Genomic DNA, 26,784 nt, shown 5'->3' with positions numbered 1-26,784 from the left:
CCTTTTTAATTGTTCAGTTTCTCCTAATGTGTTTATTGCTTTGTACATATTAAAAGTATTTTAAATAAAAAAGCCAAGTAGTAGAATTGCACAAACTCAGGACTGGTGATTTATATTGAAGGTTCTTTGCCAGAGTTGTAACCCTGGTGGCCAAAGTCTTTGAGAAATAGACTTTGGGGAGGGAAAGCCAAAGTGGGCCAAGTGGGAGCCATAGAGTGTTCCTGCATTCAGAGGAGGAAAGACTCATGCTGAGCTAAGTTGTTGGAAGATTGACAAGAGAACAAAACACCGAAAAGTATGCATGTGTGCTGATAGTGTTGAGAGAGGATGGAGTTTAGGAGTGTCCTCAAAGAGTCCAAGTTGAAGAGTACAAATAAAGGCCTTGGCTATTTGCTTGCTAAGCATTTCCCACCAAGAGGCCTTCATAAAGATAAACTGGCTTTTGCAATTCAACTTAAACACGTATGATTTTTTAAGGTTAATTTCCATGGTTTACATTGCGATATTTTAACATGGGAAATAGAGTTTAGAAATTGCAACAAAAGAGATCTGAGCCATGATAAAATATTTGTAAGCCTCTCCCAATGACCTTGGAACTAAAAGAGACACTGCTCACCTGTGTCAGAGAAGGTTCTGGACTGCCTTTCCAGCAGCATTTTATCATCAGAAAACGGTTCACTTCATAAGGTTTATAACCTTCCATAAAACTGCAGAACATTTTATTCTTTTTTCATTAAGCCACCTTTGGAATCATTTTGGTCCCTTTATAGTCTCTTATTTAATCTGTTTTTTCATAGACTAGAGGGAGAAAAAATTCTATCAGTGGTCAAAACAGTAATTAGACAGTATAAGTCACAGCCTAATAGCTTGAAGGCACATGTACTTAGTAGTTATCTCCTCCGTCTGCCCTCATCAGTGAATTCTTTTAACTCTCAAACATGTCTTTACCTTCCTCTTAAACAATGAAAAAAAACACAAAAAATCTACCAAATGTACATTTTCCCAGTTATAAGAGTTACTAATGTTTGTATTTTTTTTCTGTTAAAACATAGTTCCCATGGTGTGAAAGATCTTTTACCAAACTCTAAGGGAAGTGTGAATTAATAAAACATCAAGAGATTTTATTTCCTATATTAGAAAATATTAAATTTGCATAAAATCAACAACTGAGTCTTTCAGATATAAATTAAATCACAAGGAGAGGACCATTAAGAAAAAGGAGGCCACTACAAAATAAATTTTAAAACCACAATCTGGTTTAAAAAGAGGAAAATATCAGTTCTACTTATTCCTGAAGGATTTTTTTTAAAACCTTTTAATTAATGACAGCCCTCAGGGCACTGAGCAATTGTTAATTAAAACAAGGAGGAAAGGGAAAGGAAGGAGGCCAGAAGGCTGAGATGAACACGTTTCCTTTGCTCTGCAGGGGATTAACATTACCAAGCCAACATTAATAAATATGAATATTTTTGAAAGAAACTATATAAAAACGTTAAAAAAAAAAGAATCTTAACTCATCTTGGCACACACTAGCAGGTGCATAAATTAATAGAGGGCTTCTCAAGAATCATAAACCCCAGGGTGTCACCTTTGGTCTAATTGAGTGGTGGTAGTCGTGGTGGAACCCCCACCTGTGACAGGATGGAATGCTTCCTTCCCAGCACAAGCTGACTTCTGTCAGGGGACAGCGCCTGATCAAAAGTCTTCTAAGGGATTTCATTCACTTTCATTCTAGCAAAAAGCAGGCATGCCTGTGGGCAACCACCATCATTATGAAGCATTTCTTAAATGCTTAGAGTTAAAAGTCAGAGTCACTGCCCATTCAATTCATTGCCCTATCCCTTTTCAGTCATTAAAATATTCCTTAAAATTTACCCGATCTTTTGGTTCACTCCCTGGGCTTACCTAATTTGGACAGGTTATTAATGGTAACATTTTCCCAGTCCGTCCCTATCACTTTCCCCTGCTCCCTACAAGAAAAAGGCTTTTATCAGTCTCATGTGCTCAGAAATCTACTTAACAAGCAGAGCTTTAGAAGCTAACAAAAAAAAAAGTAACAAAATCTGTTTCTCACTTGTTTGGAAGGTGATAGAAGCCAGAACCCACGGGCTGTGTGTTCAGTGAAATAAAGTCATTCTTGGAAATTAGGACAATCTGGGATCATTTTTCCCAATTTTTCTATGACCCTAGTTTTCCATGATCTGGTAGGTTTTTTACCAAAGTTGTTTTTCAAAAATAGCACTCAGCCCCTTAGGTTTGGGTGGCTGGTTTTTTTTTCCCCCCTTTAGTCTATGTGCATGTGTCCCTTTGATGTTCTGCATGCTAGGATGTCAGGGTCAATTCATGGGGGCCTGTGTAGTTTACAAAGTTTCTCAGATGCCAGCTAAGATCAGTAGCTAGGAGACAACTTTGAACTTCATTTTGCTGTTTGTAGTTAGAATACATTCTTCACCACAGATAAGACCTTGCCTCCCTAGCAGTCCATCTCTAACAGAACAAACTCTAGGTAATCAGAAAACTATATTCTGCAAAAAAAAAAAAACAAATCTCCGCTTACTTTAGCAATACCTGGTTAAGCACAGATGCCAGGGCAGAAAAAAGATTTTCTCCTGTCACTGCTACAGTAATTTCAGTCGGAAAACTCCTGGTTTTCTTCAGATGCCCTAAAAAGCTTTGCCCACTGCTTGTGCTAATGTAATAGCTACAGGAGGCCATTTACAGAGGCACAAAGGGAAAATGTCTAAGCCATCTAGACTGTGTTGTTTTTTGTTCTCTTCCCTTGTGCATGGCATCTGCTAATGATTCATTGGGAGTGGTAATTTAGATATTTACAGGGAAAAAAGAAAAGAAAAACTCTTAATTACGTTTTTCAAAGTGGACCTACATAAGACTTGCCAGCAGTGCTCATTAAAAATAAAATGCTTTCTTGGTTCTTTTCTCCACTTCACAAATCTGAGGGCAAAGCCCAGGATTCTATATTTTTAGTAGTGATGGCGATGCATGCTCAAATGTGAGCACCACAGTTCAGCCCAAAGTTTTTATAGGGTAATGCGATTTTTAACTGTAATTTATATTGTCTGGTTTATAATATATGTCATGTTATATATTAATAATATGTTCTGTTGATATTATATATATATAATGTGTTTTATTAAATATATGTAATTATGATATATAATTACTAATATATATGAAGTGCTATCAAAACTCCTGTCAGTAGTGTTGGATGTACAGACTCAAAATATATTCCAGAGTCAAGGTCAAGGAGGAGGTAGATGTGGGAAGGAGAAAAAGAACATATGAGATCTGGAAAAACAGTAAAACACAGGGACCTCCTCCAGCCAGGCCCAAAACATGACTAACCACATGCCAGGTTCTAAATATTGACTCACCTTTCCCTAATGGGATATTTAAACGAGAAACTAGTATTAGAGGTGCCCTGTTTACAATAATCTCAAATCTCTTCTCTAACCGTAGGAGTGTGAAACCAACATCACTAGGAAACGAGGACCTTGGACCGTTCTAATTTCCACTAAAATTTACTGACGTTCTGAAATTCAGGTGTTTCTCACTTTCTTGTGACCTCAGAGATGTCATTCTATGGGGCCGCCTATGCTCCCCTGGAAACTCATGCGATAGAACTCTCCAGTAAATGTTCACCGGTATCTAATAGGGATTAGATGTGGAATTATTGTTAATTCCAGTTATGTTTCAAGTAAGATAGATTTTACCTAAATTTTCCAGAAAACTTTAAAGAAGCTTCATCTCTCCAAGGTTCTCTCAACCCACCTCAATGTCATTGCTTTTCTCAGCAAGTTGCCATGGGGATATGCTTTTGATATCAGTAAGCAGGAACCCAGACTTCCAAAAGCGCTGTGCAAGCTAATCCACCAGTTCTCTTTAAGCTTTTGCTAATGAGAGCTTGCTGGGGAAGGAGGTTTGTGAGCTATTTCCAAATTGCCTGCCTCCTAAGACTTATGTAACCATGACAGATTGATACAGCTTGGGAAGAACTATTCATCTTTTTTTTAAAGTTCATTTCTAAATATAGGAGCATATACTTTTCCTAAAAGTGTACCCAGAGGCCTTTTCAATATATTGATGGTTTAAACTAAGAGTAGTAATAGTGTTTAAATACGCTCATCAGTAACATTCCCACCCTTCGCGTCTGTATGTCTTTGGGCAAATTAGACTTCATTGTTAAACCTGTGATGATCGTGTGGTGTGAGGGAATTTGGATTTTGTTTCCTTGTGTCACTCAGAAATTATGTGTTCTAAATTTTTAAACAGTAGCATATATGAGACTGTTACGCTCTGCAAGGGCAAACCCACCCATCCTCCCCAGTCCCTTTCCCTTTGGTAACTGTTAGTTCATTCTTGGGTTCTGTGAGTCTGCTGCTGTTTTGTCCCTTCAGATTTTGCTTTGTTCTTAGGCTCCACAGATGAGTGAAATCATTTGGCACTTGTCTTTCTCTGCCTGGCTTATTTCACTGAACGTAATTCCCTCTACCTCCATCCATGTTGTTGCAAATGGTAGGATTTGTTTTCTTCTTATGGCTGAATAATATTCCATTGTGTATATGTACCACATCTTTTTTATCCATTCATTTACTGATGGACACTCCGGTTGCTTCCATTTCTTGGCTATTGTAAATAGTGCTGCAATAAACATTGGGGAGGTGGGCATATGTCTTTTTCAAACTGGGCTCCTGCATGCTTAGGGTAAATTCCTAGGAGTGGAATACCTAGGTCAAATGGTATTTGTATTTTGAGCTTTTTGAGGAACCTTCATACTGCTTTCTGCAATGGTTGAACTAACTTACATTCCCACCAGCAGTGTAGGAGGGTTCCCCTTTCTCCACAGCCTCGCCAAGATTTGTTGTTGTTTGTCTTTTGGATGGTGGCCATCCTTTCTGGTGTGAGATGATATCTCATTGTGGTTTTAATTTGCATTTCTCTAATGATTAGTGATGTGGAGCATCTTTTCATGTGTCTGTTGGCCATCTGAATTTCTTCTTTGGAGAACTGTCTGTTCAGCTCCTCTGCCCATTTTTTAACTGGATTATTTGCTTTTTGTTTGTTGAGGTATGTGAGCTCTTTATAAATTTTGGATATCAACCCTTTATCAGATATGTCATTTATGAATATATTCTCCCATATTGTAGGATGTCCTTTTGTTCTATTGATGGTGTCCTTTGCTGTACAGAAGCTTTTCAGCTTGATATAGTCCCACTTGTTCATTTTTGCTTTTGTTTCCCTTGCCCAGGGAGATAGTTTCATGAAGAAGTTGTTCATGTTTATGTCCAAGAGATTTTTGCCTATTTTTTTTCTAAGAGTTTTATGGTTTCATGACTTACATTCAGGTCTTTGATCCATTTTGAATTTACTTTTGTGTATGGGGTTAGACAGTGATCCAGTTTCATTCTCTTACATGTAGCTGTCCAGTTTTGCTATTGAAGAAGCTGTCATTCCCCATTGTATATCCATGGCTTCTTTATTGTATATTAATTGACCATATATGTTTTGGTTAATATCTGGATTCTCTTTTCTGTTCCACTGGTCTGTGGATCTGTTCTTGTGCCAGTACCAAATTGTCTTGATTACTGTGGCTTTGTAGTAGAGCTTGAAGTTGGGGAGCGAGATCACCCCTGCTTTATTCTTCCTTCTCAGGATTGCTTTGGCTATTCAGGGTCTTTTGTGGTTCCATATGAATTTTAAAACCATTTGTTCCAGTTTGTTGAAGAATGCTGTTGGTATTTTGATAGGGATTGCATGGAATCTGTAGATTGGTTTAGGCAGGATGGCCATTTTGTCAATAATTATTCTTCCTAGCCAATAGCATGGGATGAGTTTCCATTTGTTAGTGACCTCTTTAATTTCTATTAAGAGTGTCTTGTAGTTTTCAGGGTATAGGTCTTTCACTTCCTTGGTTAGGTTTATTCCTAAGTATTTTATTCTTTTTGGTGCAATTGTGAATGGCATTGTTTTCCTGATTTCTCTTTCTGCTAGCTCATTGTTAGTGTATAGGAAAGCAACAGATTTCTGTGTGTTAATTTTGTATTCGGCAACTTTGCTGAATTCAGATATTAGTTCTAGTAGTTTTGGAGTGGAGTCTCTAGGGTTTTTTATGTACAATATCATGTCATCTGCACATAGTGACAGTTTGACTTCTTTACCAATCTGGATTCCTTGTATTTCCTTGTTTTGTCTGATCGCCATGGCTAGGACCTCCGGTACTATGTTGAATAACAGTGGGGAGAGTGGGCATCCCTGTCTTGTTCCCAATCTTAGATGAAAAGCTTTCAGCTTCTCGCTGTTAAGTATGATGTTGGCTGTGGGTTTATCATAGATGGCCCTTATTATGTTGAAGTACTTGCCCTCTATACCCATTTTGTTGAGAGTTTTTATCATGAATGGATGTTGAATTTTGTCAAATGCTTTTTCAGCTTCTATGGAGATGATCATGTGTTTTTTGTCCTTCTTTTTGTTGATGTGGTGGATGATGTTGATGGATTTTCAAATGTTGTACCATCCTTGCATCCCTGAGATGAACCCCACTTGATCATGGTTTATGATCCTCTTGATGTACTTTTGAATTCAGTTTGCTAATATATTGTTGAGGATTTTTGCATCTATGTTCATCAGGGATATTGGTCTGTAATTTTCTTTTTTGGTGGGGTCTTTCACCTGGTTTTGGTATTAGAGTGATGCTGGCTTCATAGAATGAGTTTGGAAGTATTCCCTCCTCTTCTATTTTTTGGAAAACTTTAAGGAGAATGGGTATTATGTCTTCTCTATATGACTGATAAAATTCAGCAGTGAATCCATCTGGCCTGGGAATTTTGTTCTTGGGTAGTTTTTTGATTACTGATTCAGTTTCGTTGCTGGTAATTGGTCTGTTTAGATTTTCTGTTTCTTCCTCGACCAGTCTTGGGAAGTTGTATTTTTCTAGGAAGTTGTCCATTTCTTCTAGGTTTTCCAGCTTGTTAGCATATAGATTTTCATAGTATTCCCTAATAATTCTTTGTATTTATGTGGGGTCTGTCATGATTTTTCCTTTCCCATTTCTGATTCTGTTTATGTGTGTAGATTCTCTTTTTCTCTTAATAAGTCTGGCTAGAGGCTTATCTATTTTGTTTATTTTTCAAATAACCAGTTCTTGGTTTCATTGATTATTTTCTATTGTTTTATTCTTCTCAATTTTATTGATTTCTTCTCTGATCTTTATTATGTCCCTCCTTCTGCTGACTTTGGGCCTCATTTTTTCTTCTTTTTCCAGTTTCAGTAATTGTGACTTTAGACTCTTCATTTGGGATTGTTCTTCAATCTTTAAAGAGGCCTGGATTGTTATGTACTTTTCTTTTAGAACTGCCTTCACTGTATCCCACAGAAGTTGGGGCTTTGTGCTATTGTTTTCATTTATCTCCATATATTGCTTGATCTCTGTTTTAATTTGGTCATTGATCTATTGATTATCTAGGAGTGTGTTGTTAAGCCTCTATGTGTTTGTGAGTCTTTTTGTTTTCTTTGTACAATTTATTTCTATTTTTATACCTTTGTGATCTGAGAAGTTAGTTGGTAGAATTTCAATCTTTTTTAATTTACTGAGGTTTTTGTATTAGTTGTGGCCTAGTATGTGGTCTATTCTGGAAAATGTTCCATGTGCACTTGAGAAGAATGTGTATCCTGCTGCTTTTGGGTGTAGAGTTCTGTAGATGTCTGTTAGGTCCATCTGTTCTACTGTGTTGTTCAGTGCCTCTGTGTCCTTACTTATTTTCTGTTTGGTTCATGTGTCCTTTGGAGTGAGGAGTGTGTTGAAGTCTCCTAAAATGAATGCATTGCATTCTGTTTCCTCCTTTAATTCTGTTAGTATTTGTTTCACATATGTCGGTGCTCCTGCGTTGGGTGCATATATATTTATAATATTTATATCCTCTTGTTGAACTGCCCCCTTTATCATTATGTAACATCCTTCTTTATCTCTTGTTACTTTCTTTGTTTTGAAGTCTATTTTGTCTGATACAAGTACTGCAATACATGCTTTTTTCTCCCTATCATTTGCATGAAATATCTTTTTTCATCCCTTCACTTTTAGTCTATGTATATCTTTGGGTTTGAGGTGAGTCTCCTGTAAGCAGCATATAGATGTGTCTTGCTTTTTTATCCATTCTATTACTCTGTGTCTTTTGATTGGTGCATTCAGTCCAGTTACATTTAGGGTGATTATTGAAAGATATGTACTTATTGTCATTGCAGGCTTTAGATTCGTGGTTACCAAACGTTCAAGGGTAGCTTCTTTACTATCTAACTGCATAACTTAACTCTCTTATTAAGCTATTATAAACAGAGTGTGATGATTATTTCTCTCCCTTCTTATTCTTCCTCCTCCATTCTTTATATGTTAGGTGTTTTATTCTGTACTCGTTTGTGTTTCCTTTGACTGCTTTTGTGGATATTTGATTTTATTTTTTGCCTTTAGTTAGTATTTGGTTGGTCTGCTTTCTTGGCTGTGATTTTATTTTCTCTGGTGACATCTATTTAGCCTTATGAGTACTTCCATGTAGAGCAGTTACTTTAAAATATTCTGTAGAGGTGGTTTGTGAGAGGAAAATTCCCTCAACTTTTGCTTGTCTGGAAATTGTTTAATCCCTCCTTCAAATTTAAATGATAATTGTCCTGGATACAGTATTCTTGGTTCAAGGCCCTTCTGTTTCATTGCATTAAATATATCATGCCATTCTCTTCTAGCCTATAATGTTTTGGTTAAAAACTATGATGATAACCTGATGGGTTTTCCTTTGTAGTTGATAATTTTTCTCTTTGGCTGACTTTAATACTCTGTCCTTGTCTTTGATCTTTGCCATTTTAATTATTATATGTCTTGGTGTTGTCCTCCTTGGTCCCTTGTGTTCAGAGATCTGTGGGCTTCCACGGTCTGAGAGACTATTTCCTTCCCCAGCCTGGGGAAGTTTTCATCAATTATTTCTTCAAAGACACTTTCTATCCCTTTTTCTCTGTCTTCTTCTTCTAGTACCCCTATAATGTGAATATTGTTCCGTTTGGATTGGTCACACAGTTCTCTTAATATTCTTTCATTCCTAGAGATCCTGTTATCTCTCCATGCCTCAGCTTCTCTGTATTCCTGTTCTCTGATTTCTGTTCCATTAACAGTCTCTTGCACCTCATCCAGTCTGCTCTTAAGACCTTCTATTGATTGTTTCATTTCTGTTATCTCCCTCCAGACTTCATCCCTTAGCTCTTGCATATATCTCTGCACATCCATCAGCATGGTTATGACTTTTATTTTGAATTCTTTTTCAGGGAGATTGGTTGTATCTATCTCACCAAGACCTCTCTGTGGGGTTGTCTGAGTGATTTTCGACTGGACCACATTGTTCTGCCTTTTCATGGTGATAGAAGTTGTCGCAGGCAGGTGGCACATGTGTCAGCTGGGAGAATAAAGTCCCTTCCGGTTAGTTGGTCGCCTTGCCCTTCTCTGCTGCATGTACCGTCTACCCACACTCCTGGAGCAGTCTCTGGGAAAATCTCCTGAGCTGTCGTTGGCAGGGCAGCCCTCAGGGTAGCCTCGTGCACTGCGGGGGGTCACAGCCACACAGGGCGTGTTCTCGTGTGAGAACGGTGCCCCTTCATGCCTTCCAGACCTTGCTCCAGCTTCTGCTGCCTGTGCCATCTACCCACACACTGGAAGCTGTCTCTGGGATAATCCCCTGAGCTGCCGTGGTCAGAGCGGTCCTCGGGATAGCCTAGTGCACTGCGGGGGGTTGCAGACATGCCGGGTGTGTTCTCCTTTGAGAACAACTCCCCTTCTTGCCTTCCAGACCTTGCTCTGGCTTCCTCTGTCTGTCCGGTTAGCTGCACACTGGGAGGAGAGTCTGTGTGGTTTCTGTAGGCAGGGCTTTTCTCTGGCTGCTCCCCAGCTGTGGCGGGTCAGCCAGTTTGCTTGCAGCACTAGCTGGGGGGAATGAATGGCAGGCTGCTTATCACCATGAGGGGCTTCGGGGCTGCTTTACCCCTCAGGGGGTTAGGGGGCCTGAAGTTCCTCAAGATTCCCAGCCTGCTGGACTGAGTGTGCTGGGATGATTTTGTCCAGCTGTTGAGCCCTTGTCCCTTTAAGACTTTTAAAGAGCTCCCACTTTTCTTAGGTCCCAGGGGAGCGATCTGTGGGGACCCACTTGCAGTCTCCATCTCAGATTTTACTTTTCCATTTCTCTAATACCCGGTACACCATGCAATGTGTGTCTGTGCTCCCGGTGCAGATTGCTAGGGCTGGTTATTTAGTAGTCCTGTGCTTCCACTCCCTCCCCACTCTGATTCTTTTCCTTCCGCCGGTGAACTGGGGTTGGGGAAGTGCTCAGGTCCCACTGGGTCACAGCTTTGTATCTTACCCTTTTCATGAGATGCTGAGTTATCTCAGATGTAGATGTAGCCTGGGCTGTTGTACTGTATCTTCTGGTCTCTCTTTTAGGAATACTTGTATTTGTTGTGTTTTCAGAAATACATATGGTTTGGGGAGGAGATTTCTGACACCCTACTCACACTGCCATCTTGAGCCCCTCCACTCACAGTACTTCTGACATCAGATGTGTGGGTACGATCCCATACCGATGAATTCTGCAATACCAGAGAGCTGTCCTATAATTCAGTTCAATTCTGACACAAAACAGAGTTCACACAGACCCCACAGGTTAAGGGCTCTGTCCCACAAGGCTGCCCCCACTTCAGATGCCAATTGCAGGTAGTGTCCTGAGGTTACCCAGAACTTCTGTACCACCTGATTACAAATCAGAGGTTTTCATGAGCCCCTCCTCAGGTTCAATAATTTGCTAGAGCAGCTCACAGAACCAAGGAAAACAGCTTGTTTGCTATTGCCAATTTATTACACGGGATATTTTAAAGGATACAAATGAATAGTCAGGTGAAGAGATACACAAGATGAGATCTGAAGGGATCCTGAGCACAGGACCTTCTGTCCTGGTAGAGTGTGTTGGGCCACCCTCCTGGCACGTGGATGTGTTTACCAACCAGGAAGCTCTCCAAACTCATAGTTCAGGGATTTTTAGGGAGGGAGGCTTCATCCTGTAGGCATGATCAACCGCTAGCTTGATCTCTAGACCCTCTCTGCTCCTTGGAAGACAGTGGGTGAGGCTAAAAGGTCCAAGCTTCTAATGTTGCATGGGCTTTCTCGCTGCCAGCCCTAGTCCGAGAGCCTGCCAAGAGTCAGTAATTAGAACCAAGGATGCTCCAATAACCCAGGAAATTTCAAGGGTTTTAGGAGTTTTGTGTCACAAGCAGAGTCAAAGACCAAATGTTCCCAGGAACCTGGGGGCAAAGACCAATAGATACAGTTCTTAGTATTTCATGCCCTGTAAATGCTGTTCCTTTAAGGCCACCATCCCCTCTTCTTCCTGGTTGAAACTCCACATCCCATATTTGTAGACATATAGTATTACTGTACTCTACTAACTTTACTATACCATTTTTTTGTTCTCTTCACTATGCATGATTATTTCCTTGTTATTAATTGGAGGTAATATGCAAATTATTTAAAAGCGGTAATTTAAAGAAAACCACTTTGCTATATTTTTTCAAAGTGGCCCTATTGGAGAATTGCCAGGAGGCACTCATTAAAAATGCCTTTGTGATTTTTCTCCCGTACTTTCCCAATTTGTGCATAAAGCCCAGAAACCTTTATGTTAAACAAGGATCCCAGTGATTCTCCTGCACACTCAAGTATCAGAACTACTGTTAGGTGAAATACTTTTCTAAAGTGACTTTTTCGAGGAAACCAGAAACAGAGGAGTCCTCCCCATCTCCTCACTTCCCCTCACCCTGCCACTTCATATCCAGTAGGTCTCTAAGTCAAGTTCATTCTGTGTCCTCTCTCCCATACCTTATACTCAATTCCATCCTCTCTTTTGGTCTTTTTGGGGCCGTAATTCTTTGTTTCTAGTAGTTATGCCTCCAACCTACCATCCACAGCATCTGTGTATCCTTAGTTAACACTAAAATTTGCTCGTTTCACTTGTGTAAATTTTTCACGGACTCCATATAATAATACTGATTGAAATCCAAAATCTTTAATCTGGCTTATAAGGCAGCCTCCAAGTCCCCATTCATCCTCATGTACCCCCCTTGACACCCTCCACTCATAAGCACATGGAACACCTTTTCATTCTGTGAAGACACAGTCTCTCTCTCCCTGGGTACTCCTTCCCAAGTTTCCACTGTCCTCCTCCACTCAGGGAATCCTGTGCTGCTCTGGGCATCCACCTTCAGGTTTCCTTCTCTTTGATGTGTGACTTCCCCAGGTGGACCCGGCTCCTCTAGGCACCCACAGACCCTGAACAGACATGAGTTGAGCTCTTTCACTCTGTATGGTATTGCCCAGAGGCTAAAGGGGCAAACAGACTTCAAGGACTTGGGCCAGGTGGGTGCCAAGGGCTAGCTAGCAAGTCAGAAACAGCATTAGTCCCAGTAGTGAGTGCTCATTAAAAGAAGGAAGAAAATTGGGGGCCAAAAAACTGATTTTTTAAAATAAACTTACATATTTTTTAATTGAATGCTTTGTAGTTATTCATTGTGCCCACATGAGAACAGACATGGGCTTCAAGCAAAGCAGAATGTATTTCAGTTGGACAGAAGGAAGGATAGTTTTACTGCAAAGTTGATAAAAGACTGAAATGAATAGCAAGAAAAGTTATGAAGTTAAATTCCCTCTAGGCTATCTTTAAAATAGGAATTGATAGAGTTTTATCTGTTTGTGAGCTATGAGTTTGGGAAAGATATTGTAATTTACATTCTCAGATCTTTCCATACGTACTGAACAATGTTGAATCTCATTGTTAAAGGTATTCTTTTTCCTTTTTTTTTAGGATAGTTTTCTAGAGGGGGAATTAACAGGTCAAAAGATACAAGCATTTTGAATGTCCTTGGTGTATATTGCTAATTCAACTATCAGAAAACTCCTTTCAGTATCTCCTCTTCTGATAATGGTACTAATGTTATTTTATTTTTTGCATCTTGATTAATTTGCTCAGTATTTATGTGTTCCTTAACCATTTGTATTTCTCAGTTTATAAATTGGCTGGTTACTTTGGGGGTTGGGGTTTTGGGAGTGCTGTTTTTGCCCATTCCTCTCCTGAGGTCTTAGAATTTTTCTTATTTATTTTAAAGAGTTCTGTGTCAGTGAAAGATATTAACCCTTTGTTTCATCCTTCATATTTTCCCCCTTATTTGTTATTTGACTTTTAATTTTCCTGATGTTGACAAATGCAAATGTACCAAGATTTCAAAGTCACTCAATACGATGCCTCAATGTGCAGATAAATGTGATGTGTTTCCTTGATCTATAACTTTGCTGGTCTCCCTGACAAGCTCTTAGCCAATAAGTAAGAAGGTAGAAATTAACTTTTAGCCTTCTTCATTTTTGAATTTTGTCTGAGCTGAGCATTTAAATAGCCCTTTTCAATAATGTGTAGCTGTTGAGATAATCGTTTAGTCTCTCTTATTCCCAGCCACTTTCCCCATCTCTGTCCCAAGATGGAGTTGAGTGTAGCAGTAACCTCTTTGTGGTAGACTAAAGAGTGATTCACACGGTACCAGCTAATCTCTCTCTGTCTCTGTCTCTGTTTCTCTCTCTCCTCAGCCAGGCCCAGGGGTGCTGCCTGGCTGGCTGGGCTCTCCTAGGCTGGTTTCCAGACTGCCCTCTGTCTGCCACCTTCTCCTAGGGACAAGGGATCCACCCCAGTCTCCTCCCTTTCATGCAGTGCCAGGCCCAAAGGCTCTCAATTCAGTTCCAAAACCCTCTGTGGGGGCAGGTCCCAGATACACCTCATGTGACCCAAGACGTGCCCAGGAGAGCTTCACTTACCAGCCTGCCTGGGCCTCACCAGCTGCAACCAACAGGTTTCCCTGATGTGGCTGCCCCAGGCCTGGTAAAGGGGCAGCCTAAGAGGCCATCTCTTTCTAAAATGCTACAGGGAAATGAGACAGAGATCCTTCCTCCCTGAGTCTCCCACATCAAAGGGCCACAGCCAGGATATATACTTCTGACCATTCCTTCTCTCCTGCCTGCTCACCTTGCTCTTCCTCCCATGATGCCTCTGGCTTTTTTATTTTGAACATCTGCTGGGTCAAGCCATGCTCCCAACACAGATTGGCAAGCCTTCTGGGCTCAGCCTCAGCAGCAGAAGTGGCATCGTTTCCACAGTCTGGGAGAACTGTAGGAGCTCATCAGTCACGCCCATCCCTTCATATGTAAAATTGAGGCTAAACAGATTTAGGCATTTAGGAATCCTCACTTTCCTGCCTCTCCAGGCTTGCTCAAGACAGCAAATTCGCATCCTCCCCTGCCCTGGGCAGCTCCTCCTGGTGGCTGCCTTGGAAGGATGAGGCTGCAGATGGGACAGGAATAAGGGGCGAAATTAAGATGTATCCATTTCATCTTGGCAAAACAGTGTCCTAGTTACATAAATTTCCAATTTTTATGTAGTTGTATCTTATATTGCTTTTAGTCTTGGAAAGGTTTTTTCCCGTTTAAATATCAGACAAATACTCATCTGTAGTTTCTTTAGTTTTTGAAGATTCTTTTCCTTTTCTAAAGAGTCTTCAGTCCATATGGGATATATTTGAGTGAATGTTGTGAATTAAAAGTCCAATTTATTTTTAACAAATTGTCAGTGTTCTCATAACCTTTAAAATATTCTTCTCTGTGGTTCCTATGGACAGTTTTATAGTATTTTGATTTTTCTTCTTTCTCTCTGCTCTAAAATGTGGACATTCCCTAAGTCTCTTATTTTCCCTTCTTCCCAACCCTCATTCCCTCAACCTCACACACAGTTTCATCATTGGCTTTATCCAATATATAAGGACTAAAAAAGTATTTCAGTATATCTCTTGGACTATTTCACTAGGATCTTGCCCCAACCCTCTAAATGAATAAAGAAATCCCCCTTATGGGTGAGGATATTTTCCAAACCCCCAGTGGATGTCTGAAACCACAATAGTACCAAACCCTATATATACTGTTTTTTCCTGTACATACATACCTTATATGTACATACTTTATACATACATACATACATACATTGGATAAAGTTTAATTTTTAAATTAGATACAGTAAGAGATGAATAACAATAGCTAATAATAAAATAGAAGAATTATAATGATATGCTATAATAAAATTTATATGAATGTAGTTTCTCTCTCTTAAAATATCTTACTGTAATGCACTCACCCTTCTTGTGGTGAGGTGAGATGACAAAATACCAGTGTGATGAAGTGCAGTGAGGTGAGCCATGTGACGCTGTGGCATACCACTAGTCTACTGTTGGCCTTCCGATGGTGTGTCAGAGGAAGAGCACCTGCTTCTGGACCTCAGTTGACCAGGATAACTGAAACCCCAGAAAATGAAACCATGGATGATGGGTAAGGGGGGACTACTTACATCTAGCCCTTATTCTCCCAAACTCCAACCCAGCCCCTTCCCCCCACCTTCCTCGTTGTGTCTGTAAGTGGGTCGCCAGCCCCTCAGTCCTCATGCTCCAGGCCTCCCACCCCGACCCACACTTCTCAGCCATCCTGAGCACCCTCGCCCTCCACATACACACCTTCCCATCAGTTTTCAATTACTTAACATCCTTCTTACATGGCATTTGAACTCAGATTTTTATGTCCCTTGAAATCCTGCATGTCCTCAGGAGCTAGTTTGAAAGTGAACTCCTTTCCAGAAACTTCAGTTTGTGCTCCTCCCAAATCAATCTCTTATTTATTGAAATTCTCCAAGTACTTTGTGCTTTTCTGACAGCCCTTTCCTCATTTAACCTTGTATTACAGGTATTTACATATGTCAAATTCTCCTTTTATATTTTAAGTATCTTGGGTGTAAGATTCCTGTGCTGCCAAGAAATGATACAAAAAAGGAGTGGTACATTCTAAACAAATGAAAACAGGAAACCTGTATAAGAAGGATTGGATAAATTCATCTTACAGAATTAATTAAACTAGAAATAATTAAGGCAAATCTTATATCTGGCCTTTTGTCCAGAGTATGCCTCTCTTCATGGTTCCCTCTCCTCTCTCTCTCCCCTTTCCATGCACAAACTGAAGGACAGAACGCACTGCATACACTTTTGTCTAATCTTCATTGTCAGGACAGTACCTTAAATGTTACAGATCCTCAACACATATTGGTTAAAAGAATGGATGGACGGATGGATGGATGGATGGATGGATGAAAGCAATTGTCATCTAACAAATAAGATGCAATTTATTGGTGCAGGACCATAAAATACACATTAGTAAGCACTCTCCCCTCTCAGGAGATCCCTGCCTACTGATATTTACTGAGGGGGTCACTCACCTCTGGCCTGCCTCTCAGCAGCCCAAGGTTGCAGACAGGACTGTCATCCTAGGCCCCCTTTTTCCCAAGTCCACCTGCATACATGAAACCAAGTTTTACTGGTGAATCTCATGCTGCTTAAATTAGGCTCTGACGTATTGCTTGTAAGAAAGGACCAGAGCCATAAAATAACCAGGGGTCGGGGAGCTCATTGGAAGTGTGGCTAGCAAAACATAGAACAGCTTTCATCTATAAAGGATCAGTTTATTCTGTAGAACCAAAATTATGTATGAACCCAAACCTCCCCACTATGTGACAGAATGACCGCTTGCTTCATTATGACCACTATGAGCATTTAAATTTTTCTAATCAAACTCCGTAGTAGTTATGTGTCACCCAGGGAGGCAGAAATCTGATTTGGAGCATGTCAGTGTACTTGCAAACAGCCCTGTTCCGTTAAGGGAACCAACCGCCCTCCAAGCCACGTAGGCCCTCCCAACTGTAGCTGTAAATGGATTGCTAATCAAAGTGCCCCAGGACAAAGGTAAGTGGGATAAATTTCTATTTACTGAATTAATATTACTGATTCCCTGGGTGCCCTTCTCCTTAGAAGCCGTCCTGGCAGTCTGATTTGGGGTTTTATCTGGCACTGTTCTGAGACTAGGGCTTTGAACCTGTATTAATTTTAGGTCCTGCTCTGTGGAGATTAGTCGATTCTGTGAGCTCTAAGGTACTGGTGAAATAGTTCTTAGGAGCAAAAATGCTTGCTTATCTGATCCATACTCTGGTATGAATTCCATCTTAACATTCTGTGTTAAGGATGAGTATGATTAATTCATTACCCAGGATTACAGCAGTATGCTAAAAGCTACCTGGAGGCATTTCTTGTGGTGTGAAATATTAAAGATTCAACATTTATATCAGGGCACCTAATTCATATTCCTGAGCCTGTGAGCTGAGAAAGGAACTTGGAAATATTCAGTCATTTTTGACATCAGTTTGTTAAAATGTTTAACAGGATTATTGCTTTAACTACGTCTTTGATAAGAACAAGGAAACTCTATTCAGGAAGGCTAAAATACAAAAACTAAAAGCTATCAGGTCTTTTATTTCTTAAAAATGTTATGGATCATTTTTTGACAATAGTCTACCTCAGTTACCTAAACAATAACATCTTTTCTGACAGAGAGGATGACTAATACCATAGGATCACACATAAATAGGCACTAGACATAGAATCCCATAGGGAGTAAATATGAGAATACCTCATATTGTCAGCCAGTTCCAGAGCAGGGAACAGAAGTTTAGATAATGCAACTGTATTTCCCAGTCTCTCTGAGGTGGCTTTATAAATGTATTTTAATACTTAGATTTGTTCAGAATGTGGCTGAAATTTACCACCACTTCAAGTAAAATAATAACAAAAGATAATGATATCATACTAAGAAGCTAAGTGCCCAGCTTCCAGATCCTGCCCCTTTGCTCACTGTCCGGGGGGTAAGGGCAGGGTTGTTGAGGTGACTTTTCAACTTTCTAAATGCAGTAACTCCTTTTTTGGAGTAGTCATCAAAAGGCTGATGTTTTACACACATTTAGGGAAATTCTGTCCAAGGATATCAGTATATCATCAGTCAAGTGTTTGTTTAGAGATCCCCAAATCTAATCTGAAGTAAACTAGAACATGAGAAATCAGAAAAAGATTTTTCTAAGATCTTTTGAGATATCAAAAGCAATCCGCAATGTGATTAGAAGTAGTCTCTACTGTAACTGGGTACCACTGGCAGCTTACTTGGGGGATGGAAAGGAAAGCCTTGGCCTGCTCGTCAGGGGTCAAGGTGACTTTGCAAAAGATAACCAACCTTTTGGGGCCCTCATTTTCCTGACGGTAAAATAAAGGGTTCAGATAGGACTATTCTAAATGACCCAAATCAACAGCTTAATGTACTTTTAAGAGTTGAAATATTTCAGACAAACTGGCCTTTATCTCAGAGTAAATGATTTAAACTGCAAGAATCACACAGCAGACCTATGACATTTTAATGTTGTAATCCTTTTTTTATATTTTTGTCCTTCTGGTTGTTTAATCAAATGTAAGCACCTTCTCCAAACTGCAAGGAGATCAGCTTCAGGTGGAATTTTTTGTAAGCCCCTCTGTAGTTTTGCTGATCATTCCTGGAAGATGTGAGATGAATTGGAACCAAATTCTAGCATGGTTTAGCAAAGTGTGGTGTACTTACTTACTTATTTACCAGATTGCTCTTCACTGTACATAAATAATTACTTAAGCCTTATCAGACCTGGAGGGTAATTTGTCAAAATAATGTGTGTTTTTCTATTTCAGTGTTAACTCCCATTACATATTATTAATAGATTATTAACATAGTATAAATAGCTTAGGGAAAACCATTCAGTTAGATTTGTTTGTTTTCGAACATTTTAATGGGGCAAGAAAAAGTGATCTTAAACTACTGAGCAATTATTCACAGTGCACAGTTCAGAGCATAAAAAAAATCTAGCTCATCTCATAAGCTGACCAAAGAGGGTATTATTTAATGACTTACAAATTATGAACTCCAAGAAAAAGTATTCTAAATCCAAGGCAGTAGAAGTATCCCATGGAGAATATATTTGGAAAATATGAAAATGGAAATGGAAAACATGTATTTGACTGCCTCCTTTAGTTAGAGCAAAGGAAATAAAAGCACCATGTTTCCTGTGCTCTGAGTTAGAAGACTTCTAGATGTTCTGGCTCTTCAGAAATCCTAGTCCTTCCCTAGGGATAGGGATTTGGGAGAAAAATGGAAAGTGAAGTTTTGCATTTAACTGAAATATTCAATTATTATTTTTCTTTCTTAAAAATCACAGTCTGAGCCTCATGTGCTTTGGGAACAAGAAAATACCAGATCAGCTGGTAATAAAGGTCTGTTTTTATGCTGGAGTCATGACTTTGGGAAATAGGAGGAGCTCAAGATGCATTTTTACAGTTGAGCACAGACAAGCAAGACAGATTGTTCTGGTATTGATAGCCCTGCAAACACTGATGTTAGGGAAGGAGGGAGGAAAGGAAGAAGAGAGAGAAGTGATATTCCACGAGTGGATATTTACAAATGTAAATGCATTCTACTTTGCTTGTGAGCATAGAGCACCTGGCGCTAATAGTATTTCCTTCTTTGGATTAACATCACTAGAAAATATTATTGACAGAAAATATTAGAAAAACTACACGAATTTATGATCTGAAATGAATTAAGAAAATATCCTTACAGAGCTTTCAGCAAAAGATCTTTGAATACTTCAACAACAGGACCATCCCTAGGCTGTGAAAGGAGAAATCTGCCTGTAATTAGCGAGGGTTCTCCAGAAAAGCAGAACCAATGGGATGTAAGTGGAGATTTACAGAGAGGGATTGGCTCCTGTGATGATGGAAGCTGAGAAGTCCCACTGTCTGCTCTCTGCAAGCTAGAGACCTGGGGAGCTGGTGGTGTGATTCAATGCCAGTATGAAGGCCTGAGAACCAGGAGAGCTGATGGTGTAAATCCCAGTCCAAGAGCAGGAGATGAAAACATGAGATAGATGCCTCAGTTCATGCTGTGAGGAAGAAAAACGGGTGAATTCCTCCTTCCTCCACCTTTGTTCTATTCAGGCCCTCGGCAGATTGGAGGATGCCCACTCCCATTGGGGAGGGCAATCTCCTTTACTGAGTCTGCTGACTCAGATGCTCATCTCACCCAGAAACACCCTCACAGACGCACCAAGAATTAACATTTAATCTGGGCACCCGGTGGCCAGCCAAGTTGACCATAAAATGACACAACACCAGGAGGTGAAATTCATATTCCAGTAATAGCACAAACCAAAGAAAGTAGACAATAGAAGATGGACTTTTGTCATTCCTTTCAGATTTGCTGCAGATGTCTCTTTCCATATGACACAAACAGGAAAATCAGTAGTTTCAATTCTAGATTTTAGCCATGTCTCATTACCATGATTTTTTTCTAAAGGAAAGAAATGGTATATTTTATAGTTTGAGGGACCATATCATCCAAGTAATTTATAAATATACTCATGGTCATATCCCTAAGACATGGGGTGCCCTGGTGGGGATAACACAGAATCAGCTAGAGATACATGGTCATCATACTGAGCTATGAGCTTAACAACCTGGTTAGTTGTCATCATCATTGTCTCACGTTGCAATAACATTTGCTTACTTTTAATTCTTTTTAGAATAGGTTCTATGTTGAAGGTACAATATAGAAAGACAAAGTGTCAAATCTGGGATCTTTAAACACGGGTCATTGCACTGAGAAGTGACTAGTGGTTACCAAGAGGCAGGGGTTGGCATGGGGGCGGGGGGTCAGATAAGGCGAGTAAAGGGGCACAATAATTCACAATCACAATATAAGTTGATCACAGAGACCATAGCACAGCATGGAGAATAAAGTCAGTGATTCTGTAATATCTTTCTATGTTGACAGATAGTAACCGCTTAGTGGCAGAGAGGATTGAATAATATGGGTAACTGTTGAATCACTGGGTTGTACATTTGAAACCAACATGAGATTGTATATCAATGATACTTCAATAAAATAAAAAGAAACCTGGGTTCAAAAAAAAAGGGAATAAAGTGGGTCACTGGTTTCTTGGGGTCATCCTTAGGGATAAAACCTGGAAGAGGTGATACAGGCCACTTTGCGTCAAGCTCTTCAATCTACTGCTGGACTTCAGTGTGACCACAGAGTGTAAATTTAGTCATAGGTGTGTGTTATACGAAATTTAGTAGAATTTTAGAATATATTAAGTTTGATTTCTGATATTTCCTGTGATTTCAATCATTAACTCAGAAGGAAAAAGATCCTTATTATGTGGTGGAAGGTTTGTTTTGTGATATTTGTAATTATTGATGCAAGAAAAATATTCTATGGGATTTCTTCGAGGTTTGATGAAAATTTGATTCTCAGGCTTCATGGGAAGGAGTAAAGCAAAACAAACCTTGTGCAGAATGGGCCCCAATTTCAGAATGAAAATTTTACATCCCTTTTGAGGACAGAGGAAAATTGTTATTGGAAGTTAGTTTAAAATGCATACCGTGTTTATTATCAAAGTTGTCTGCCATAACTCAGAATGAAGCTGACTTTATTGTCTTTTCAGTCATCAGTAATCAACAGAACAGAGATTTTTCTAGAAATTTGAATGTAATTTTTTAAAAATCTGTATACATCAATCCCTATTTTTTCCAATTTGTCTTCATTATAAAACTTCAAATAAGTAACTCAAATTTTTTGAAAAATGGCCCATAAAAAACAAAATCACACTTGCCAATGTTGCCAGATCACTAGGAATATATACATTTTTAACAATATAACTTGTAAAAACCACATTAAAAAGTATGAAAGGAAGAAAAAAAGTATAATTTCCTGTCTCTAAAATAACATAAGTCATATTTGGATTTTTTCTTATTTTTCCTAGTTTCTATTTTTTCCTAGATTCCTATTTTTCCTAGATTATGATAGAATCAAATCTGATATGCTTGTCTCCATAGTTTTCACTTACATTATAACTTAAGTTTTTCTGAGTTTCAACATCATATACATAACCACCTGTTTAGCGTCTACCCCGAGTGGATGAATACATTAAATCATCTTTGTTGTTGAACTTATAGGTAGGCATGACCAAACCTCTTGAAATACATATTTAGGCAAGAATCAGTCACCATTGGAAAATGTACTAAACAGTAAGAGGTATACTCCGCAGCTGATATACCACAAGTGTTCTCCCCCTCTCAAGTGGTTTAGCAAAAGTTAGCATCTTGCGTCGCATGCCCACGGCACCTATTATTCTTGTTGGATTGGTTTGAATTGCATTTTCTTCTGTTGGACTCTATCAGCTGAGGAATCAAGAGGCTTTTTCTATCTCTCTACATCTTCCAGTTCTATTTTTGTTCCTCCTCCCTTTCTGAAACTCTACTAGAGTGCCCTATCCTCTGAGTCCTTCCTTTACATAATCTTTCTCTACTCTGAAACAGCATAATAAATGCTTATTGTCCAAAAAATGTATTTTTAACATGAAAGAATTTGCAGGCAAATTAGGCATCAGTTTTTCTTCCTGCATATGCATTGCTCTTGTGGAAAATAAAAAGTGGCGCCTGTGTCCACAGGGTACAGTGGGGGGTGCGCTTTCCAGCAGATCACTCACTGCTGGTCTGCAAATGCACGTGAGGATCAAAAATTCTGTGCCAGTCAGTTTAAGGCAATAGACAGTTAATTCCTTCTATTAGTTAAAAGCTTTTTAGTGTATCAGGTGTCTTACAGAAGAAACAGATTCTATGGATAACAAATTTGGGAATCTCTGAATGCAATGGTCATCTCATGGGGATCCAGGTTGTGAGGGGTCCTACAGTAAAAATGGCCCCTCTCATTTGGTTTAACCCAGCATTTATCAGATTTACTTCCTTCTGAAATTCTGTTTTCATGTTTGAAACTAGAATTTCATTGATTTTTCAAACTAGAGTACCTAAAACCTACAGTAGAAAATGGGGATATAAAGCAATGCCATATATTAACCTGACACTTCTTTTAAATGACACCTTTATCCTCATTTCTTCATTTATATCCCACAGTATATTAAGCACCTACTGTTTATAACGTTTTGAATTTCACTTGACCTTCCTCCACAACCTCAACCTTGATGTACTCCCCAGTCTGGGGAGCACCAATAGTAAGAAAATGCTGTAACAAACCTACAAACACCTTTGACCATGCGATTCATCATTGAAAGAGGGAGGAGAGAACTGTTTATCAAAAATGCCTTTCCTCTCTTTCAATCCATCCCCAAGTAGAGCACCAGCTGCTCAGTATCAGACCTACAATCCTTTCAACACAGGGGATTAAAGGACATGTAGCAAGAGGATCTGTTTCAAAATGCTGGTAGAAGATGATCAATGATCTGAGAACTCAGTTGAAGAAGGAACATTGGTGTCTTGAAATGTTCCCTAGAGCTCTGACCCCATGAAGGTTTTAACTAAATGGCTACTTAGTTTATTGGATTTACCCACAGCACATATTTAAATGAAATAGATGGAGGAAAGAACCTCTTAAGCTACATGACAGAAAAATGACAAAAAGCTTTTGAAGGTCAGGGAACATAGCACAATCACTTTAGACTAGGGGGAAAATGAAATTCTTCCTAGGACCTTGTAGACCTGATTGGTACTATCAATTTTAAAATGGATGTAGTGCTTGAGAATGCATATGTTTCATACTAAGTGACTCTGTACTGAATTATAATAGCTTTGGGCATCTGCTTGGGAACTTAATGAATGAGTTACATGAAATGTTAATATCATTAATATTAGAGGAATTATTTATTTATTTATTACTATCATCACATATTATAAAACAGAGCTTCTAAAATCCTTGATTTAAAAAAAAAAGGAGAGAGAGAGAGAGAGAGCTCTTATTTCAGTCATTCTCTTCAACATAAGAACAACCCAGCAATACTGACTGAAAGGAAAAGGTATCTAATCCTAGCATTAAATTCACATCCCCAAATTCCTTCCATTCAATTGTTAGGCACTCTTATCATCTCTATAGAACTACATGGTAGGAAATTGGAATTTTCTTTAGCAAGCTGGATAGACATGAAGGGGCTTATATCACTTGATATGATTTAAAAATCAAATGGATATTTTCTTCATTCAACTTACACATTTTACTGTGAGATGAAAACATGTATTCATACATAATAATGCACTAAAGTCCAAAATAATTCGATGAGGTGGCATTTTCAGCATTTGGGAGTGATATGTTAGGAAGCTTTAAAATGAAGAAGGTAATCATCTCTGAGGGTGTGTGTGTGTGTGTGTGTGTGTGTGAATGGACATGCCCTTTTCTGTAGCGTTTCTATTCTATGTTTGTACATGTAGACATAGTGTATTAGTTTGCCAAGACTACATTAACAAAATCCACAGGCTGTGTAGCTTAAACAGAAAACTTTCTCACAGCTCTGGAGGCCAGAGGTGGAAGATCAGGGCGTCTGCAGGGTTGGCTTCTCCTGAGGCCTCTCTCCATGGTTTGCAGATGGTACTGTCTCACTTGGGCCTCACCTGGTATTTCCTCTATGCACTCTAATCCCTGGTGTCTCTTTTTGTGGCCAAGTTTTCTCTTCCCAGAAGAATGCCATTCAGATTGAATTAGGACCCAACCTAATGGGGGCTGGAGTGGGGGAGAGGTCCCCATTTTAACTTAATCATATGTTACAGGCCTTGTCTCCAAATACCACCACATTCTGAGATACTGGAGGTTAGTACTTCAACATATGAATTTGGGGGAACACAATTCAGCCCATTATGCATAGCATACATAGAAATGCATGATCGGGGAAAATGTTTGTGTTTTTCCTGAATGCTGTCTGTCTCTCTGTGTGTGCCATTATTCATGCCATGCAAGTAAGATGCCAGTGGAAGAGGCAGTAAATCCATTTTGTTCCTAAAATTAAATGACTACCACTAGTCTACAAGAAAGCCTTTATGATCAACAGTACATTAAAACTATTATTTCAGGGAATCTTGTCTATTCTTTCTTCTTAAAAACTTGTAAAATAACTTACTACTTGTTTGCTTAGTAAATGGAGATACAAACATAAATACAATTTCAAAGAAAATGTCACTGTAAGATGGGACAGATGAGAAGAAATTCTAACAATGGTTTAGCCTTGGTATAAGCATTATAGCCTTTCCTGCGCTGGTGGATCTTTTTTAAGAAACTAAAATATCATGTGGGACTATTAATATTTTTTCTTTTACCAAAAAATCACATTTACATTTTGTAATAGTTTTATAAGCAGTTTTGACCTTAGATTTATTTAGTCATCATATGATCATTGGATTCTGGAGTTGACAAATCTTAAGGAATTCTAGGTTAGGAATTCTAAAACCCTGTTGTTCTTTAAGAGACCTGCACATGGGAGGGATGCTGAGGAACTGGGGCTCTGAGCTTTTCTTTTGCTTTTGTTTCAACAAGAGTGGGTCCATTCTTGCCTATTTTATATATTGAAGATCCTTGCAAGATTTCATTTGAAATCAGTTTCTGGTGAAACATTAAAGACAATCGCTGACATGGTAGTGTGTTCTCATTATACAATCAGGAAACTGAGGCCCAGACAAGTTAAGTGCCTTGCCCAGGGTCACACAGTTAGGTTTTCTAATTCCCAGATTAGTCTTCCTCTAACTACATCATATTACTCACAGCCTATTTGATGAATTCTTGTGCCATCCATATAAATGGGATTTTCCTGTGGTTTGCTTGCCAGGTAAAAATAAAGGTTGAGATTATAACTTCTCTGTGGTCCTTTGGAATATAGACAGAAAGCCCAGATTAGATTTGTTCTTCTATTTGTCATCCCTGGGTGACACTTTATTTTCCAATTATTATGTTTTTAAGTGCTTTTAATAGTTGTGTATTATCCATGACTAAAGTTCTGTTTCTTCCCCATCGGCAATTTTTTACGTAGATTCAGGCAGAACTTAGATTCTGGAAATGACTCCAATGACGGTTCTTCCTGCAGCTCACAGGGCACGCGTCTGTTTGGTTCAGTATTTTTCAAGACTTGGGTTGCTTTGTTCTCTGGTTATAGAATTGGTACTTTGGATACTGTGTGTATATGGGGTACAATAAACCTATATAATAGACTAAATATGCTTGAGCCAATGCATTTCTAGTAAAATGGCTTTCTTGATGACCCTAGAAAGTAATAACATATTTTTTAAATGTCTGTTTTAATTAAATGTTTCCAGAGAGTCAAGAGAGATGAACTCGGTCTTTAGTTCTGTTATCAAGCTATGCTTTCTCCCCAGCTTTCCTGTTTGGGTCCCTCCTCTTACTTGGCTGTGGGTGTGAAGCAGGACAGGAAAACTGAAATAAGCTTTGCATGTCCAAATGAAGACTTGCCCTAACCTTTAGCACTGAACTCAGAATGTCTACCTTTTTTTTTCCTACCCTCAATAGCTTGGAAACCTAAAAACACAGAGTGTTTTTATTGAAGACAGTCATTCATTTAGCAAATGTTTCTGAAATTTACTCTTTGCTAGGCATTCGCCCCATGACTGGAAACCCTGTTTGGTTTATCAGTCCTAAGCAGAAATTGAAATATCTCAATAAAGGAAAATAAAATGGACTTTGTAAAAAGGGGTTAGGGATAGATAAAACCGTTGCTGAAGGCCAATGTTGAGTTCATGAGATTCGTGCTAGAATGAATCATTCATTGAATCATGGTGCTTTCGATTTATGCATGCTTGAAAACTTCCTAAATAAAAAAATGAAAAACATATTTAGTTGGTGAAGTCTAGGTAGATCCAAGACCAGAAAACAATATCAGCAGTGAGACTTAAGAGGAAAGAGATCAGAAAAAGAAAGAGGAAAAGTTA

This window comes from Manis pentadactyla, chromosome 12 (assembly GCF_030020395.1).
Source record: "Manis pentadactyla isolate mManPen7 chromosome 12, mManPen7.hap1, whole genome shotgun sequence".
NCBI lineage: Eukaryota > Metazoa > Chordata > Mammalia > Pholidota > Manidae > Manis > Manis pentadactyla.
Note: the sequence above shows the minus strand (reverse complement) of the source record.